This window comes from Eschrichtius robustus, chromosome 8 (genome assembly GCF_028021215.1).
Source record: "Eschrichtius robustus isolate mEscRob2 chromosome 8, mEscRob2.pri, whole genome shotgun sequence".
Lineage (NCBI taxonomy): Eukaryota > Metazoa > Chordata > Mammalia > Artiodactyla > Eschrichtiidae > Eschrichtius > Eschrichtius robustus.
The window spans coordinates 116412432-116427107 of record NC_090831.1 but is presented as its reverse complement, the minus strand read 5'-3'; the positions used below and the strand labels follow the sequence as shown (position 1 = coordinate 116427107).

General features: G+C 45.2%; 1 pseudogene; it reads right to left on the bottom strand.

Annotated features, from left to right (window-relative positions):
- Positions 1 to 9627: 9627 nt before the first annotated feature.
- On the bottom strand, positions 9628 to 13835 carry LOC137768343 (large ribosomal subunit protein uL6 pseudogene; annotated as a pseudogene).
- Between the last annotated feature and the right edge of the window lie 841 nt (positions 13836 to 14676).

The following is a 14676-nucleotide window of genomic DNA, read 5'->3' as shown; positions in this document are numbered from 1 at the left end:
GGGCTGGTATCTTCAGGATCTTTTCTTAGAGAGATCCAGAGGACTGAGGAAAGTTTCCTGGGCCTCTCCTTACCTGCGGTGAAGGAGATGGGGTACGATGTTAACCTAGTAGGTTATTAACAGACAGAGCGTGGTTTCCAAGACCAGCCCATACTTGGGTGGGCTGTGAAATTTGCCTGCTCTCAGCACCTTTGCGGAGGATTTTCTGAGTACTCGTGGTGATCAGAGCCTAGAGTTGTGCCACTCGAGTAAAGTGACCAGCCGATGTCCAGCCCCTGCAGCCCACATTAGGGACCCTGGCCTGTCTGGCCCATAGAAGACCCCGGCTTACCCCAAAGAGCACGCTGAGGGTGTTGGGAGCCTGGCTCCCTCTCTGTCCACGTGCACGGGCGAAACTGGATTGTCAGCCGTGACCGCTGTGTAAGTGAATTGGACTTCCCAGCTCCTCTGTAAAACTCTGCGGGATATAGATGCCCAAACGTCAAACTTATATCAAGAAAAACCATGATTTTGAGTGGGAAAAAAGCAAGTCACACACAATATGATTCCTTTCATAGAAGCAGTAAAGCCAGGTAAAACTAATCAATGCCTTGTTCAGGGATAGAGATGTAGATAGTAAAATATAAAGAAAAGATAGGAAACGATTACTAAGTACTAAGGAGGTGGTATTCTCTGGAAACAGGAGAGGAAGGGGGGGCCACCCAGGGCCTTCCAAAGTGTTAGGAATATTCTGTATTTTCTACTAGTGGTGGGTTCATGGCTGTGTATTTTATTATTACTCTTTAAACTGTATAGTATGTACACATTATATATCCTCTTTTATTTGTATGCAGTGTTCACAATCTAAAAATGAAAATGCAGTGTAGTATCTTAAGATAACATTTTATGTTGGTGTTTCTTTGTGTTTGACTCTTTTTAGGATATTCTGTTATTTAAAAATTTCTGACATAACAGAGTAAGCTGGCAACTATGATTTTTTGGAAGGACACTTTATTTTGAGATTCTGCCACTCTTACATTTTTGGATGTTAAACTGCCCTTTCCTTTGCTGGCATTTTAATGAAATGTTGGTGATAGTAACAGTGATTTGAAAACAAAAACTCCCTTATAAGTTAAATAACAAATTGAAAACTGTGAATTACCCGCATCCCTTTCCCTTTTTTAAAAAGTTAACTTGATCTGTGACATTAAAAAGACTGGGAACTGCAGGTTTAGAGAGCTTTTCTTTGGGAAAGGAAGACATTGCCCTCCAGCTCTAAGGAATTTGAAAATAAAAGACAGAAAGAAAGAAAGGGAGGGAGGGATGGATGGACGGAGGGGAGAAAGGAAGAAAGAAAGGAAGAAAGGAAGAAAGGAAGAAAAAGAAAAGGGGGCTGGGGTAGAGGGATAATGCCTGCAGAAGATGAAAAGGATGGGTAGAATCTTCTAAAGTTTTTTTCAAAGAGCTTTTCACATTCTCATAACTTGTGTGTTAGTCTGGCAATCTTTCTCGTGGTCTTTTTTTTTTTTTTTTTTTCTCGTGTTCTTAAAAGAAGAAAATGGAGTGGGTGAAACAGAACTGCTATATGTTATATTTAGTAGGAAACCAGCAAGTGGAGCTGTGTTGCAACTTTATTTTCCCCAAACTGAAGTTGTATGTATGTACACTGCCACCAAGTAGCAGTGTTCACAGAATCCAAGAGGTAGAAGAGAATTTAGAGGTAATGTAACAACTATTATAATAACCTGCATTTATTGACCTTTTAGCTATGAGCCCTGTGTGAATGCTTTACTGACACCAGCTCATTTAATCTTCTTATCAACCTTAAGGGTAAGTGCTTATCCCATCTTATTTTATTTTAGATAATGACTTATAATTTTATATAAATATATACATATTTCAGGGGGTAGTTTTAGATTTACAGAAAATTTGCAAGGATAATACAGAGAGTTCTCATATACTCTTCATCCAGCTTCCCCTAATATTAATGTCTTATATAACCATGGTGGATTTGTCAAAACTAAGAGGTTAACATTGATATACTACTATTAACTCAAATATAGATTTTATTAGGATTTCACCAGTTTTTCCACTAGTGTCTTTTTCCTGTTCTAGAACCCAATCAAGACAGAGCATAATATTTCGTTGTCCTGTCTCTGTAGTCCCCTTTGATCTGTGACAGCTTCTTAGTCTTCCCTTAAGATGATATATTCAATTATAAAAACTTCAAGTCCAAAGGAAATGATCAACAGGGTGAAAAGGAAACATACAGAAGGGGAGAGAATATTTGCAAACTATATATCTGATAAGGGATTAATATCCAGAATACATAAAGAACTCCTACAACTCCCACCAAAAAACCTGATTAACAAATGGGCAAAGGACTTGAATAGACATTTCTCCAAAGAAGACATGAAAATAGCCAACAAGCACATGAAAAGATGTTCAACATCATTAATCATCAGGGGAATGCGAAATCAAACCACAATGAGATCTCACCTCATGACCATTAGGACGGCCACAATCAAAACAAACAAACCAAAAAACCCCCCAAGTCTTAGTGAGGATATGGAGAAATTGGAAACCTGGTGCACTGTTAGTAGGAATGTAAAATGGTGTAGCCACCATGGAAAACAGTATAGAGTTGCCTCAAAAAATTGAAAATAGAATTAGCATATGATCCAGAAATACCACTTTCAGGCATATATCCAGAATAATTGAAAACATGACTTCAAAGGGATATTTGTATACCCAAGTGTTTTTCACCATAGCCAAGAGGTGGAAGCAACCTAAATGTCCATTGATGCATGAATGGGTAAAGAAAATGTGATTGATACACACACGTGTGCGCGCGCGCACACACACACACACACACAATGGAATATTATTCAGCCTTAAAAAAGAAGAAAATCCTGCCATATACTCCAAGGTGGACGAACCTTAAGGACATTATGCTAAGTGAAATAAGCCAGACACAAAAGGACAAATACCGTATGATTCCACTTATATGAGGTATCCAAAGTAGTCCAACTCTTAGAAAGTAGAAGGGTGGTTTCCGGGGGAGGGGAGAAAAGGGAGTTGTTCAATGGGTATAGAATTTCATTTTTGAGAGATGAAAATGTTCTAGAGATTTACTGTACAACAATGTGCATAAATACTACTGAACCGTACACTTAAAAGTTGTTAAAGTGATAAATTTTATGTCATGTGTTTTTACCATAATAAAACAAGAACTTCAAGCCTTATAGACAAGTACAAAGGAAAAAACAGCAAACCAGCCAGATAGAACAGGAGCTAACCTTTCTGGAGCAGACCCTGTTCACGGTTCATATCCATTCACAGTCCTCCTACCTTCTTTCTTGCCGAGACCCAGTTTTGTTTTTGAATTTGCTCTCCAAGTGGTATATGCTCAGGGAAGAGGCCCTGCTTTGGAGACAGTTTTACTTACTCTTAAAAAGAGTTTTACCACATTGCATTTTCTGCCCCTGGATGTTGTTCTTGGAATGTGTCCCTTATCGTATAAGCCACTTTTAGTTGGGTATTGTGTTCCTTGCAGGCGAAAACACCCTCACTGATAACCTTGCCGTGCGTAGTAGACAGATGCAGTGCTACAATCCCACTGTGGAGAGATCTGGAGGACAGTGATGGAGGGAAATCTTCCCAGTGGGCAGAACTCGAGCAGTTCATCTGGTTGTTTGTTTTGCCTGGAAGGAGCCATGGCTAGAGGTATGGGTTTACATCGATTCATGGGCTGTGGCTACTGGTTTGGCTGGATGGTCAGGGACTTGGAAGAACCATGATTGGAAAATTGATGACAAGGAGGTCTGGAGAACAGATAGGCAAATAGATTTCTCTGAATGGAAATGAAAGGGCGGTCTCAGCAGAGGAGGATTTTAATAATCAGGTGGACAGAATGTCATTCTGTGGATGTCAGTCAGCCTCCTTCCCCAGCCACTCCAGCCACTGCCCAATGTCAGGGATAAAGTTTATGCATGGACTTCCACTCACCAAGGCTGATCTGGCTGTAGCCACAGCCAAGTGCCCAGTCTGCCAGCACCAGAGACCAACACAGAGGCCCTGATATGGCACTATTCTCCAGGGTGACCAGATAGTTACCTGGTGACAGATTGGTTACATTGGGCCACTTCCACCAAGGAAGGGGCAGAGTTTTGTTCTTATTAGAACGCTTACTCTGGTTATAGATATGCCTTTCCTGCCCACAGTGCTTCTGCCAAAACTACCATCTGTGGATTTACAGAGGGCCTTATCCACCATTAAGTTATTCCACACAGCAATAACTCTGACCAGAAATTCATTTCACTGCAAATGAAGTGAGACAATTGGCTCCTACTCATGGAATTCATTGGTCTTAGCATATTCCCCATTATCTGGAAGGAGCTGGCTTGATAGAATTGTGGAATGGCCACTTCACAACGTGGGTAAGGAGGAGGAGGTCTGGGAAGCAGAAGATCCCAGGGGCGCCTCTTAGAACTACTATGTCCAGTGATTAAAGTTCATGGAAAATTACAGTGCAATTCAGGTAGGATTATTGATGTCACAGTACCTTCAGTAATGAAGGTTTGGGTCACCTTGTCAGGCAAGAACCAGCTGAGAGTCTTGCTGAAGACAAAGGGGATGTGGAATTGGTAGAGGAGAAGGAAGTTTCAAATACCAGCTACATCGTGTGACAAGTTACACAAATGAGGACTGTAGTAGTTATAAGTATTTCTTCTTACTTTAATGTGAATGTATTTGAATATCTAATTTTTTAATTTCCTTTTTTCCCTCTGTCTTATTCCCTTACCATCTAAGTGAAATGTGCTAATAAGGCAACTTTATATTTAAGTATTCAAGTTACAGGATCTCAAAGAGGGAATGAGCTAGAAGAGGAATGAACATCACCCAAAGATGGGTAAAGAGACTAGGTGCTTTGTACTCTCTTTTGGAAAGAGGGCTAATGTGTTTTGGTTGTATAAAAGATCATTGTATCACGTTAGGTGAATGCATGATTTTGCTATTGTGTTTATTTGGAGGTTAAATGTGATTCCAAGAAGTATGTATGGATGTGGAGTTGACAAGGGGTGGACTGTGGTGGTTTGTATTGTGTCAAATAGGCTCAATTGGAACTACATTTCCCAGAATCCCTGTACCTGTAGAGCTGGCCCAAAGAGGAATTTACATGAGGTTTGAAAGGCAGGAATGAAGCACCAGACATTACTCTCTGAAGGTCACCGTGGTCAGATAGATGCAATGACAGACACAGAGAAGTGCTGGTCGGTTCTGTCTGTCCTCGACTCTTCCACCCCTCTTTCAGCTCTTCTTCCCAACTGCTGATCCCGTTGACCAGTAGTGGCCTCAGGTCCACCACTAGTCACTGGGCAGCAGACTCAGAGAAGCAGCAGCCACTCAGAGCCATGGCTTGCCCCATTGATGTCCCCATGAACTTTCCCTTTGCACTTCCCTTTTGGTGGTTGGATGTGCTTGGGTTTCAGATTGACTGATAGGTGACGTACCTATGATCTTCCAGCTTCCCTCCTGGACCTTCACTTCCCCAAATGTAAGGTCTCATTCCACTGTAAATTCCTTACATATTAACCCAGCAGTTGGCAAACTACATACGGCTCATGGGTCAAATCCAGCCTGCCACCTGTTTTTGTAAATAAAGTTTAATTGGAACACAGACACACCTGTTCATTTGCATATTATCTATGGCTGCTTAATGACCAGGTTGCGTAGGTGTGACAGAAGCTACGTGCCTCCTGAAGCCTAGAATATTTATTATCTGGCACAGGAAAACATTCGCGCCCCTCCTCCACTCATGCCAGGTGTGCTTCTCTGATTGGAACCTGACTAATACACATGGCCAACCCAGACATCACTAGGGCAGGTAAAAATATCAGCCTCTACTGAGAAGAACTCTAAAGTTACAGGGAAAGGGCATGGATGCAGGGAGAGCTGAAGAATTAGGAAGCTAGTGCACTCTACCATATATACTGGTTTAAATCGAAAGTCTATTTAATTTTTTTTGAATTTAAAGAAGAAAGTAAAACAGAAGAAATTGCTCAACTTAAGATAAATGTTTCTTCACCGCAAGAGATGTTAATTCCTAAAATAATCTTCTAAGCCTAAAAAAAATTATGAATTATGATAACCATTAGAGGTTGAATTCACTAGTTTTTTGGTTTTTTTAAAAAAATTTATTTATTTTGTTTATTTTTGGCTGCATTGGGTCTTCATTGCTGCACACGGGCTTTCTCTAGTTGTGAGCGGGGGCTACTCTTTGTTGCGGCTCGTGGGCTTCTCATTGCGGTGGCTTCTCTTGTTGTGGAGCATGGGCTCTAGGTGTGTGGGCTTCAGTAGCTGTGGCACCTGGGCTCAGTAGTTGTGGCTCACGGACTCTAGAGCGCAGGCTCAGCAGTTGCGGCCCACGGGCTTAGTTGCTCCGCGGCATGTGGGATCTTCCCGGACCGGGGCTTAAACCCGTGTCCCCTGCATTGGCAGGCAGATTCTTAACCACTGCGCCACCAGGGAAGCCCAGAATTCACTAGTTTTTGAAATCACATTTCAGTTTTAAATAGAATTGATTTACTCCAAACAATAAGAGATCAAGTGATTAATAGTGTTTCGTTGCCTTCCTTTTCCCCTCTCCTCACTCCCAGTTTTTGCTTATACTGTTTTTCTTTAGTCCTGTTTCTCTCTTTAAGTGGATTCAGTGCCTACCATCTATTCCACTATGTGATGTCCCTATTCTAGAATTCTTTATTTTGACTCATCTCTTGGCTAGATTTTATCATCAATACTTTTTTTTTTTTAAGAAGTGACTATAGTTTCTGAATTATTTCATGTTTGAGAGTGTCTGACTGTTGCTTGTATGTCAGTTTGATTGAATGTGACATTCTTAGGTCACACTTTTTCCTCTCAGATCTTTTTAGATCAACTCTGTGTCCTTTGGCATTGAATGTTGCTGTAAGGGGAGTCTGAGACCAGCTTGATTTTTTCCCTCCTTTAAAAGTGATCTGTTTTTATTTTTCCGTTCTACCAGAACGTTTGAACAATTTTTTTTTTTTTGGCTGCGCCACTTGGCTTGTGGGGTCTTAGTTTTCCAACCAGGGATCGAACCCTGGCCCTGGGCAGTGAGAGCGTGGAGTCCTAACCACTGGACCACCAGGGAATTCCCTGAACAATTTTTTTCCTTTAAATCTTGACACTCAGAATCTTAAACAGGTATGTCAATGTTGGTTATACTAAAACAAAATTTCCTGACATGATCTTTTCAATATTCATATTTAAGTTTTCATTCAAGTCAGAGAAATGTATATTTATAAATTTATAAGAAATCTATATTATATCTCTGAATAATTTTAAGTTCCTTTTGTTGAGATCTGTACACAAGGGACATCAATTGTCCTTAAGTTAGAACATCTTTGACTTCTATATCTATCACATTCTTTCTAATTGCTTCAATCTCTGTGTCTTTTCCCTCGACTTCTTTTATCTTAAGTCTCTCCTCCATGGTGTTAATTTGATTTTCAGCCATGATTATTTTTTTCTTTTCTAATTTATTTATTATATCTACAATCATAGTATTTTGGTTTTCAATTTATTTCCTTAGCTCTGCAACCTCCCTTTTCATCTCATTCTGTTACTGTACTGTCTCATTTTTCAGTTTTTGTTTTATTAACTTAAAACCATATTACATTATTCTAAACTGCAAAATGCTTGCAGAGAATCTGTCTCTCTTATTTGGGTTCTAGCCTCCAGGACTGTGAGACAATACGTTTCTGTTGTCTAAGCCTCCCAGTTTGTGGTGCTTTGCTGTGGCAGCCCTAGCAAACCAATACACCGGGCCACCTTACTTAACATTCCGGCCAGACCCCAGGACTCTCTCTCCCTCTTCTCTGCTTTATTTTTCTTCCTTGCAACTTATCCCCTTCTAATATATGGTGTAATTTCCTTATTTATATTATTGCCTGCTCCCCCACTAGAATGAGGGCAGGAATTTTTGCTTTAGTTCGCTGATTTATTTCCAGGGCCTAGCACATAATAGAAGCTCAATAAATGGCTGTTGAGTGAATAAATACAACCACATCTGATGCCCTAACCTATGCTCAGGATGAGAACTGATAGAATCACATTGATTATTGCTTTGTGATTTGGGGGAAAATGTCTTTGGATTCATTCATCTACTTAGAGAATATTTATTGAGCTCCTACTACATGCCAGGCACTGCTCTCAAGTGTTAAGAGTACAGTAGTAAACAAAAACAAGAGGGAGAAAAAGACAATAAACAAATAGCTTATATACTACCAGGCAGTGATAGGTGCTGTGAAAACTAGTTAAGCAGGGTAAATCCTCCAGATGACTACTGCTGTGGAAAAAACAGCCCTGAAACTCCGTGGCCTAAAACAACAATTTTGTATTCTCTCTCATGGTTCTCTGGTGGACCAGGCCCATCAGGGTGGGTCTTGCTGGGGGTCTCACAAGTGGTGCAGCCAGATGCCGGCCGGGCCTCGAGTCATCCGAAGGACCGGCTGGGTCGGACATCGAGGTGCCTCACTCGTTTGGCTGCCATGGATGTTGACCTCTGGCTAGGAGCTCAGCAGGCTGCTCACCGGCACATCTGCTTGTGGCCTCCCCACAAGCTTCTCAGCCTGGCAGCTTGGCTCTGGAAGGAGCACTCCAAGAGTAAGTGTTCCACGAAGCAGGAAGCAGAGGCTGCCGGAGCAGTGAAGTGCCTGGGACTGGGTCAGCGTCACTTTTGCCGTATTCTGTTGGTTAGAGCAGTGACAGGGACCCCAGATTCAAGGGGCCAGAGAAAGAACACGTGGCGTAGGAGAGATTGCTGCAGCACCTTTGGAAAACACAATCCGCATGGCAAGAGGATGGTAAAGGATGGGCGAGCAGGGAAGGGAGGTGCTCTTTGTAGGGACGGCCTCCCTGATCAGCCTCCTTGGAGCACAGGCCTGCGGGGAGTGAGGATATCTGGGGAAGAGTGTTATAGGCTGAGGATGGCGAGTACAAAGACCCTGAGGCCAGGCCTTGGGCATGGTGCTTGGCATGGTGAGGAACAGCTGAGGTGCGGTGGGAAAGGAGCTGTGAGACCAGCACTTACGAGACTCAAGCAATGTCTTATCTGTAGGCCCCAATAGTTCACAGAAACCTGAAGGCTTTCAAAGCTTTGGGGCCTTTGCTGCAGCCCTTGCTCATGGCTCCACCCACGCCTGCCCTGTGTTGCTTGCCTTCCCCATCCTGAACCCACTGGTGCTCTCGCCAGCAGGTTTTCCCTTTTCTCCTTGATCTCCATCAACCCATGAGGCCTTGTCATTAAGTCACCCTCTTCGGCCCAGAAGCCAGGTGCCAACCAGGTTGCCTGTGTTGCTATGTTTGCTGCTATGAAACAGGTTCGGGGCCGCAGAGCAAATTCTACATGTCTGTGTCATAGCCCTGCTGTGACAGTATGTATACTTCTCAGGTCGGCCCATTGGGGCCCCAGCCCAGAAACAGGGAAATGGCTCAGAGCCAAAGGGGCCCAGGTGCCCTTTGCTGGGACTGCAACCTGCCCTGTTCCCCACCTGGCTCTAGCCCGGCCCCTTCTGGGGTTGGAACTCTCCGCCCACAACCCAACCCATTGGCTGGCTGAACCCTTGTCTACACCATCGGATTATCTGGAACCATGACTGACCCCAGCCGGGCTCTGGACTCTTCTGGCTTCCCCACTGAGGGGCTGTCTGTCTGATCTGCCACCTGAAGACCAGCAGCTGGGGGAGAGGTTGCAGGGTGGATAAGGGTGCCAGTTCGGGAGTCTGCCTGATTGGGTTTAGATCTGGCTCTGCCTCGCATTGACAGGGTTACCTTGGGCAAATAGTTTAACCTCCCCGTCCTTTTGATCCTTCAGTAGAGGGCCTTTACTATATCTTTAAAATATTAGAAATAGGTCTTAAGAATGATCCGCCATCTAGTTGTTTTCCATAGCCAGACAACTCTTAGACCTCCATCAGCCTGCTGAACTGTTCCTTTTTCAGAGACTTTTTCATATACCATCCAGAAGTGTCCGGGTATCCTTCTAACTGTTGTGGCTTGCAGGATCAAAGTAACAACCTGAATTTGATACAAGTTCAACGTCTTTTCCTTTAAGAATTAACTCCTCTTTCTGGGCTTGAGACACTGAACAAGCAATGCCTGGTTCAAATACTTTCAAACGCTGCTGATCTATTTCTCATGCAAGAAATTCCAGATTTCAACCAGAGACCTGTCCTCTTGAATGACAGCGGTGATGGGGAAGCACACAGATCTCATCTTGGAACGGAAGCCAGGGTAACACCCTCCATTACGTTCTGTACATGGCAACCGACAGTGCAAACCACAGCCAGTTCCTTCCTATTTCCCCACCATTTGTCCACCCAGAGCCTCTTCTTCTTCCTTCCAAGGAGACTGAGTTTGACCCTGATGTGATTCAAATCCCTCTGCAGCCTCCTGTGGGGCCGTTCGTGACACCTGTGCATCCCTTCTGAGTGATGTCTACATTTTCTGGACCGTTGACTGCCTGATTGCTTTCATTCTCACAGCAGATGCAGCAAAGAGAGACCCCGTCCCTGTGATCTTGTTTCTGCATCAGTAAAGTCGGCTGTAGTACTGACCTCATAAGTTCACTGGGAGAATTCATTGAGTTCGTGCACACACATCAATATTAAGGGCTTGGAAGGATGCCCGGCACATTGTTGGTGCTAAGTGTTGGCTCTAATTATTTTACTATATTAGAGTCTGTGACTTCTTGGATGAAGCTCTAGACCTTTCCGTGCTGCTCCCCAGAGCCAGGCCCTGTAGCTGGACCCCATCTCGAGGCCCCACATCCACTGGGCTTCTCAAGTTACGTTCCCCTCCCACTAGCCTGATAACCCATCATGCCCCCGACCTGGCCTACTCAGAGCACCAAGGAGGCAGGGTGTGGAGTCCATCTTGTGATAAAATTCAGCCAGAGTCCATTTGAATTTCCAGAGGCTAAACCACGGGACCCAAAGTGGACACTGGAGCCCTTGGAGACAAAGCAGAAGCTCTTGCTGACTGGCAAACTTCAGGAACCGCCACACAAGACGGAGCTTTGGTTGATTAGCTGGGGGTGCTGGACGGGAAGGGGGCAACACGGTTGGAGGAGATGCTGAGACCTGGCTTCCGGCTTAAGCTTTTACTTAGATTGCGTCTCCCAGCATGCGGTGTCCGAGAGTGCTCTTGGATAAGTGGCGGAGACAAAGTCCCTCACGCCCCAGTGGCGATGAGCAGACGCTGGAGCTTTGTCCCCATTTGGGGAACGCTGGTCCGCTGAGTCAGCCTGATCACAAAAGGGTAAAGAATCAAGGAACTTTTTTCTTTTCTTTTTTCTTTTTGGCTGTGTTGGGTCTCCGTTGCTGCGCGCGGGCTTTCTCTCGTTGCATCGAGCGGGGGCTACTCTTCGTTGCGGTGCACGGGCTTCTCTGGCTTCTCTTGTTGCAGAGCATGGGCTCTAGGCACACAGGCTTTAGTAGCTGTGGCGTGCGGGCTTCAGTAGTTGTGGCTCGTGGGCTCTAGAGTGCAGGCTCAGTAGTTGTGGCACACGGGCTTAATTGCTCTGCGACATGTGGGATCTTCCCGGACCAGGGATTGAACCCGTGTCCCCTGCATTGGTAGGCAGATTCTTATCCACTGCGCCACCAGGGAAGCCCAATCAAGGAACTTTTGAAGGTTAGAAACAGGCCCTGGTTTCTGTGTTACTTTTTTTTTTTTTCTTTTTAAATTATTTTTTGTTGTAGTAAAAAACAAAAACAAACACATAACATAAAATTTATCATCTTAACCATTTTTAAGTATGCAGTCCAGCAGTGTTGAATATATGCACATTGTTGTGCAGCCAGTCTTCAGAACTTTTTGCAAAACTAAGTCTATACTTGTTAAACTCTGCTTCCCGCCGCCCCGCCTCCCTCCGCCCCTGGTAAGCACCATTCTGCCTTCTCTTTCTCTGAATTTGACGACCCTAGGTACCTCATATAAGGGGATCACACAGGACTGGTTTCTGTGCTACTTTTGAAAACGGACTTTTGGAAACCTTTGTGACAGCCGTCAACACACACACCGTCCTCCCACCTCTTCTTCTCAGTCTCCCCCTTCAGGTCTCCCCCTGTGCTCAGCCCACAGGTACTGCCGTCCTCCCCACTCAGTCCTTGGCCAGTGCGTGGCCCCTCACACTTTTTGTGGGTGGGCTCCCCCAGCCTTGGCTCCACCCAGCCTCAGACAGCTGACGGCTGCTCCCCCGTCTGGAGTCTTATCCTCCCTGGGCCTCTGCCCGACCTTCAGGGCTCAGCATTTTGACCAAACGTCAGGGAGATGCTTGCATAGGTGGTCCAGGAACCATATTTTAAGCACTACTGCTGCGTCATAATGACCGATTTCCTTGTCTGTCTCCCCAACTAGTGTCAGCTCTGTGAAGGCTGAGGCTGGTCCCTCCTGACAGCCCAGCCTTGCAGACATCAGAGTGAGTGAATGAAGGAAGAAATCCTAAAACACAGCTCAGTAGAAAAGTGAGACCAAGAGAAAGCTCTCAAGGTGGAGACGGTACATTGAACACATGCATCTTTTCCCTAATGAAACTCCACTCAAACTACAGCAGAGGGATTTAAGCGACAATACACAAACCCAGGAGGAGAGTGAAGTGGCAGAGCTGAAAGGCGGAGTCACAGGGGGCCGGTGGGAAAGCGAGAAGCCATGGAATCCCTAGAGCGTACAGGAGCAGGCAGCCCCAGTCCCTCTGGAAGTGGGAGTGAAGGTGAGGGAGGGATCATGGGAGCCATCCTAGGGGCTCCCCACCATCCCGTGTGAGCTTACAAGCACTCAGGATGCAGCCCACTTACCCAACCATCTTCCTGCCAGGGGCCCAGTCTCTTGTCCACACAAGTGCCCTAATTCTGGTGAATGCTGAGTTTTCCAAACTGTACCCACTGTCCCCCAGCAGGGCTCTGAGCACTTTCTGAGCTGAAGACCCTTTTTGGAGCATCTCATCGTGGGAACCTTCATCCAGAAACGGCAGTACTGCCCTTACCTTATTCAGCTAGACTTGTGCTTAAAACCCAGCGTTTCAAAACTCAACAATTTTTGTGTTAGGTATACAGATTTAGGTGGTGAACTATTTTAAAGGTTAAAAAAAAAAAAAGATTAATGCAAAAATCAGCCAAGTGGTTACCTCTTTGGGGAAGGAAAATGATGGAGGAGGAACACAGCAAGGGCTCTGTAGGACATTGAATTGTGTCCCCCCAAAATATGTTCAAGTCCTCATCCCCAGTGCCTGTGAATGTGACTTTATTTGGAAAGAGCATCTTTGCAGACTTAATCAAGTGAAGATGGGTCATACTGACTGGATTAGAGTGGGTCCTAATCCAATGACGGGTGTCTCTATAAGAGAAAGGAGAGGGAAGAAGGCTGGTGACAATGGAAGCAGAGATTGGAGTGATGCAGCTACAAGCCAAGGAACGCCAAGGATTGCTGGGAGCCACCAGAAGCTAGGAAAAGGCAAACACTTTCCTCAGGAGCCTTCAGACACCTCGATTGCAGACTTCTAGCCCCCAGAGCTGTGAGAGAATAAATTTCCCTTGTTTTAAGCCACTCAGTTTGTGATCATTTGTTATAGCAGCCATGGGAAACTAACACAAGTCCCAAAGCTTTACTAATGTTATATTTCTTAACCTGGGTTATGAGTACTAGGGGACTGGCTTTAGTATTGTTTTTAAACTATACATATGTGATTTCACATTAACAAAATTAAAAATAAATAACAGCAGAAAAGGAACATCCAGCGAGGGTCTGGGCCTTGAAGATGGGTTCAGATCGGGCATATTTGGCTATGGGTTTGCTGTGCATGCCAAGATCGTGGCAGGTCTGTGGGATGCGTCCTGGAGGGGGCTCTCTGGGGCTGAGCTTGAACATCATAGGTCATGGGATACAGCAGATGGCAGAGGGGTGGTGGAAGCTTCTTGTCCTACATGTGAACATCTCATGTGATCACCGTCCCAGGAGGTGCCATGTCAACAGGAAGATGAGATGCCCCTCCTTCCCGGGTGCAGCAGGCTGTCCGCCTCACGGGAGAGTCGCGGACTGGATAGCTGAAGTGGGAAGGGTCCCTCCGGAGGCTCTGTGGGGGTCTGCTGACCTGCAGCATCTGTCTGGGAGGCAGCCCGAGGTCTTCCTTCTTCGCCCTGATGGGGGACGCTTGGGGCATAGCATCCCCCTCAGTGGGAGCCCTGTCCGCCGCAAAGTGGGCAAGGTCTGAGCAGCCCCACCATCTCCGAGATGCTTATCACAATCTGGGACCACACTTGGCTTTCTGTTGATGGCCCCGTGGAACTTCCAGGAGAAAGGCGTCATCAAGGGCCAGAGGAGCCCCTTCAAGAAACTGAAATAGAGGAGCCACTGGGGTAGAAGCAGCCTCCACCCACCCCCGGTGTCATGGGACTTCCTCCGCAGGCCTCCTGCAAAACGCTGTTGCCTTCGTGAGCACTGCCCCTCGGAGCAACTTTCCTCTTCCCTTTGCTCAGCCAGAGGAATCAGGGCCGTGGCTTTCTTGGTGATTTTTTTTTTCTCTGCTTGGTTCCCTGCCTTGTAGTTAAGAGGAAATAACAGCCATCCTAGGAATTCTCAATAAATGTATATTATTTAGCTGAAAAAAAAATTGTTAAA